We start from the raw sequence: 6,199 nt of genomic DNA, 5'->3' as shown, positions 1-6,199 counted from the left end.
TCAATTTACTCCATCCACTGCCCTTATACTTCCCTTTTGTGCATAACTTGTAATAAACTTTATGTCTTCCCGTACATATGTTCTGAACTGATATTTACCTTTAATGACAAAAGTCTGTGTTTTTCCTCTTATGACTTCTTCAACTGCTTTAACTTTCCTTGCGTGTTTTACTTCAAGAAATTAACTTAGCGATTTCGTAGGCACGATCTTTTACTTAACTGCTTCGAACCACTTCAACTTCAAACAACAATCACTTTAACAGCTCGTAATCTTAAGGCAATTAACCTTAGCGTAAAATCATTCCTCAAGCAACAAACTTTAACTCAGCTACTGGCTTAAACACTGCTTCACCCGATCTGCTTCATCAAAACGGGTCTTTTAACTTTCTCGCCACTGTTTGAACTTTTCCTGGTCGCCAAAGACTCTTGGCAATCAGCTTCTTTCTGGTTTCATCTCGGCCATCGTTCATTGATCTGGGGGTAGAGGCGCCTTTCGGATCCTCCTCTACCTTCCTGAACTTCAGGACAAAAGGCCGGGTGGCTAGGCGCTATCTTCAAACCTACCTTAGCCACCTTCCAAACTTCGTCCACCCTTAACACCATACCTGAACTCGTTCAAGACGAGAAGGATTTTATCTTGCCTGAACTCGCTCGTGGCGAGAAGGTCTTTAACTCGCCTGAACTCGCTCATAGGCGAGAAGGTCTTTTACTTGCCTCTACATTGCCCCAGGGGTTACATCTTCTCGCCCCCAGAAACACTGAGGACTTTTCACTCTTCCTCGCCTGCACTCGCTCGACGACGAGGAGGTCTTTAACTCGCCTCAGGACGCGCGAGGGCGTTGAGGTCTTTTAACTGGTGCCTCCGATCGCCGAAAGACGATGAGGATTTTAACTTTAACTGATGCCTCCGATCGCCGACAAACGATGAGGACTTAAAACTTTAGCTGATGCCTCCGATCGCCGAAAAACGATGAGGACTTAAAACTCTAACTGATGCCTCCGATCGCCGAAAAATGATGAGGACTTAAAACTTTAACTGATGCCTCCGATCGCCGAAAAACGATGAGGACTTAAAACATTTTAGAAAGCATGCAATATATCCTTAACTTGCCTTAAGTCACATATAGGTGACAAGGTCTTTCTTCAAAACTTTCTGAAAACAACAGGCACGCAATCTAAAACAACTTGTACTTTGAAAACTCTTCTTTTATTGGGTGGCCTCATCAAAAACCCTCCTTAGGGAAAAAAGAGTGTCCCCTGCAACACTATTTTAACAGAGACATTGTAAAGTAACTTTGTGTTTATCTTTACTTACAAAGTTCTCAACTGTAATACAACTTCAGGTGCGTGGCGTTCCAGGTGCGAGGAATCGCCCCTCCTTCCAATGTCTCTAAGCGGTAGGCGCCGTTCCCGAGCGCCTCGGTTATTCTGAACGGTCCAGTCCACTTGGGCGACAGTTTATTCTCCATCTCGTACTGGTGGGCTTTCCTCATCACCAGGTCGCCTTTTCTAAACTGTCTCGGCATCACCTTCGAGTTATATCTTCGCTCAATCCTTCTCTTCACCGCTTCAGCCTTCAATCTCGCCTCTTCCCTGACCTCATCCAGTAGATCCAGGTTCAGCCTTCTCTCTTCATTCGAGTCTTCCTTTACAAAGTTCTGGAATCTCGGCGAGCTCTCCTGGATCTCTACTGGAATCATTGCATCACACCCATAGACCAAACTGAACGGGGTCTCATGGGTTCCTGACTGCTCGGTGGTGTGGTACGCCCAGACTATACGGGGTACCTCCTCAACCCAGCTTCCTTTGGCTTTCTCTAGCCTTCTCTTCAAACCTCTCAGCAACACCCGATTAGCTGACTCCACCTGGCCATTTGTCTGAGGGTGCTCGACGGATGCAAACACTTGTTGAATTCCCACCCCTTCGCAAAGCTTCTTCAACAGGTGGCTTGCAAACTGAGTCCCATTGTCCGACACCAGGCGCTTACGCACTCCAAACCGGCACACAATGTTCTTCCACACGAAACCTTCGATCTTGTGTGCGGTGATCTGGGCCACTGGTTCTGCTTCGATCCACTTGGTGAAATACTCAATCGCCACCACCAAGTACTTCATCTGCCTGATCGCCAGCGGGAAAGGTCCCAGGATGTCGATTCCCCAGGTATGAAACGGCCAAGGGCTGTAGATCGACTTCAACTCCTCGGGAGGCGCCTTGTGCCAATCGGCGTGCTGTTGGCATTGTTTGCAACATTGGGCATACTTCTTGCAGTCTTCTCTCATCGATGGCCAGTAGTAACCTGCACGGAGAGTCCTCGCGGCCAGAGCTCGACCCCCGACGTGGCTTCCGCATATACCTTCGTGGAGCTCTGCCATGATTCTCGTGCACTTCTCGCCATGTACGCATTCCAGGAGTGGGTGAGTGAACCCAAACCTGTACAGATCGCCATCAATCAACGTGTACTTGCTAGAGTTTTTCTTTACCTTCCTAGCCTCTGTCGGATCCTGTGGGAGAAGGCCATCTGCCAGGCACCGCTTGTACTGTGTTATCCAGGTGTCTGGCTCATGGATAGCGCACACCTGCGTCATGTTCACCTTCTCTCCTCGACATGCTCTAATTCTCGGCGATCTCAGAGTTTCTTGTGTCAGGGATTTATGACTTCTCGCTGCTTTCTCCGTCGTCTTGCTTATCTAAAGAACCAGGTGATCTGCCACAAATTCTCTTGGCGTCTTCAGAGTTTCTTGAATCACCGTCCTCTGTCTACCCCCCTTGCCTGAACTGGCAAGCTTAGCTAGCAAGTCAGCTCGGGCATTCTGCTCTCTGGGCACATGCACTACTTCAAAGGAGGCAAAGGAACTCTTCAATTCCTGCACATACTCCAAGTAAGCCGTCATTTGTGGATCTTTAGCCTGGAACTCGCCTGTTACTTGCCCTGTGACTAGCAGCGAGTCACTCTTAGCCATTAGCACCCTGGCTCCCATCTCTTTGGCCAGCAAAATCCTGGCGATCAGCGCCTCATATTCTGCTTGATTGTTACTGGCTTTGAAGGCAAATCTCAAAGATTGTTCGATTAGCACGCCGTTGGGTCCTTCCAAAATGACTCCAGCACCGCTACCCTGCTGGTTTGACGATCCATCCACCGAGAGTACCCAACAGAAATCGTCCCCTTCAACCCGTGTCGCCTCGGATGAGAGCTCGACCACGAAATCTGCAAAGATTTGCCCCTTGATCGGGCCTCGGGGCTCATATTTAATATCAAACTCTGACAATTCTACTGCCCACTTCACCATCCTTCCCGCAACGTCAGGCTTCTTCAAGACCTTCTGGATGGGCAGGTCAGTCATCACCAGTATGGTGAAGCTATGGAAATAGTGGCGCAACCTCCTCGCCGAAAATACCACAGCCAGCGCAGCCTTTTCTAGGGCCTGATATCTCGTCTCGGGGCCCTGCAACACCTTACTCACAAAATAAATAGGCTTCTGAGCCTGATCTTGATCCTGGGCGAGCACCGCACTCACCGCCCTCTCAGTTACAGCAAAATACAACCTGAGAGGGGTTCCCACCAGCGGTTTGCACAAAACCGGCGGGCTCGCCAGATACTCCTTCAGCTTGACGAAGGCTTCCTCGCACTCCTTCGTCCAAACAAACTTATTATTGCGCCTCAAGCACTGAAAATAGGGATGGCCCTTTTCTCCGCTAGCTGACACGAAGCGAGACAGGGCTGCCATCCGACCTGTTAGCTGCTGGACTTCTTTCACCGTAGCTGGGCTCCTCATCGCCAATATGGCGGCACACTTATCAGGGTTGGCCTCTATGCCTCTTTCAGTCAAGAGGAAACCCAAAAACTTTCCAGCCTCCACGCCGAAAATGCATTTCTCTGGATTAAGCTTTAATCTGAACTTGGCGATCGTCGTGAACAATTCTTCCAAGTCTGCAACGTGCTTGCTCTTTTCCGGCGAGGTCACGACCATGTCATCGACGTACGCTTGCACGTTCCTTCCCAGCATCGGTGCAAGTACTCGATCCATCAGCCTCTGGTACGTGGCCCCCGCGTTCTTCAGCCCAAACGGCATCACCTTATAGCAATAGCACGATCTCTCCGTCATGAAGGCTGTCTTCTCTTCATCCATGGGATGCATTTTGATCTGATTATACCCCGAGAAGGCATCCAGGAAGCTCAGCAACTTACACCCTGCAGCACTATCTACCAGGGCGTCTATGCTTGGTAAAGGATACGAATCCTTTGGGCAAGCTTTGTTCAGGTCAGTGAAATCGACGCACATGCGCCATTTCCCGTTACTCTTCTTCACCAGCACGACATTTGCCAGCCATTCAGGGTACTGGACTTCCCTGATGTGGCCTGCAGCGAGGAGTTTCTGTGTCTCGTCCTTGATCGCCTGCCTCCTCTCCTCGTTGAACATTCTTCTTCTTTGTCGTACTGGTCTCACCAAGCTATCCATCGCCAGATGATGGCACAGGAAGTCGGGATCGATCCCGGGCATGTCCGAAGCGGACCATGCAAACGCGTCCAGATGCCGCTCAATCACCTTGGCGATCTGGTCCTGGAGCTCAACCTCCAGGGATCTTCCCAACTTGAAGATCTTTCCCCCGATTTCTTTCTCGAGCCACTGCTCGACGGGTTTTGGTCTGGTTTCTCTGGCGATCACCGCCCTGGCGATTCCCAGTTCTCTCGCTTCCTCAGGGTGATTCCTTGCCTCTTCCTCTTCCAGACTGGCATTCCCCTCCCCTAGCTCAGCATCTACCATCTCCACGTCCCTTCCGGCGGTCTCTTCTGTTACCGTCGATCTGGGCTTCACACCAGGAGGCGGGGTGGTCGTTACGTAACTCACCGATCTCTTGTTTTTCAGGCTATTCTCATAGCACTTCTTTGCTTCCTTCTGATCGGATTTGATGGTGATAACCACCCCCTCCATAGACGGCAACTTCACCTTCATGTGCCGGGTCGACGGTATGGCACCTATCCAGTTGAGCGTGGGCCTTCCCAACAGGATGTTGTATGCTGAAGGAGCGTTTACAACGAGGTATTTGATTTTCTCCGTTCTTGAACCCGCCACATCTGTAAACGTTGTCCTCAATTCTATGTACCCCCTGACCTCCACCTGGTCACCAGCGAACCCATATAAACACCCTCCATAGGGCCTCAACTGGTCAAGGGGCAGCTCTAGCTGCGTGAAAGTCGGCCAAAACATCACATCCGCCGAGCTTCCTTGGTCCACCAGCACCCTGTGGACCTTTCTTCCTGCTGTTATCAGCGAAATTACTATGGGATCGTTGTCATGAGGCACAACATCCTGGAGATCTTGCTTGGTGAATGTGATATCCACTTCTGGCGAGTGGTCTTCAAACATATCCACCGTCATCACAGACCTCGCGTACCTCTTCCTCTGTGATGCAGTGCATCCACCTCCTGAGAAACCCCCTGCAATGGTATGGATTTCTCCGTGCGTAGGCATCTCGTGCTGCTGAGCTTCAGCACCTGCCGGTTGGGGGCCACGCTTCCTCTCTTCTCGGCGACTTCGCTCTCGTCGGCGATGTGAGCCACCGCAAGTCGCCTAACCTCAGCGAACGTGGCGGGGTGTGCCCTGATCAACGCCTCACAGAATGGTCCCGGCAGCACGCCTTTCTTAAATGCATAGACTAGCATTTCTTCATCCTTGGCCGGCGATCTGACCATCTGCGCCCCAAAACGATTCAGGTAGTCCCTGAGGGACTCTCCCTGATACTGCCTTATATCAAACAGGTCGTAAGACACCCTGGGCGGTGCCTTATTCACGATGTACTGCTCGACAAAAATCTTCGAGAACTGTTGAAAACTGGTTATGTGACCGTTAGGCAGGCTCACAAACCATTCCAGTGCCGTTCCCTGGAGCGTGCTCACAAACATCTTGCAGTACACGGCGTCTGATCCCCCTGACAGCATCATCTGCGTATGGAACGTGGTGAGATGAGCTTCAGGATCCTCCACGCCGGTGAAAACAGCCTTAACCGGAACCACGCTCGCAGGAATGGGCGTGTCAGTAATCGCCTGATCGAAAGGCATAGGAAAAACGCGAGGTGGCGATGACGGCGCGACCTCTTCAGCAACGGAACGCCCCTGCTGCTCCTGAAGAGCCTGACGCAGCTCCTCAGTCACCTTGCTAAGCTTGTCATTCCTGGCCCGAGAGCCGGCCAGGTCCTCGTGC

Source organism: Phaseolus vulgaris, chromosome 10 (genome assembly GCF_000499845.2).
Source record: "Phaseolus vulgaris cultivar G19833 chromosome 10, P. vulgaris v2.0, whole genome shotgun sequence".
Lineage (NCBI taxonomy): Eukaryota > Viridiplantae > Streptophyta > Magnoliopsida > Fabales > Fabaceae > Phaseolus > Phaseolus vulgaris.
Note: the sequence above shows the minus strand (reverse complement) of the source record.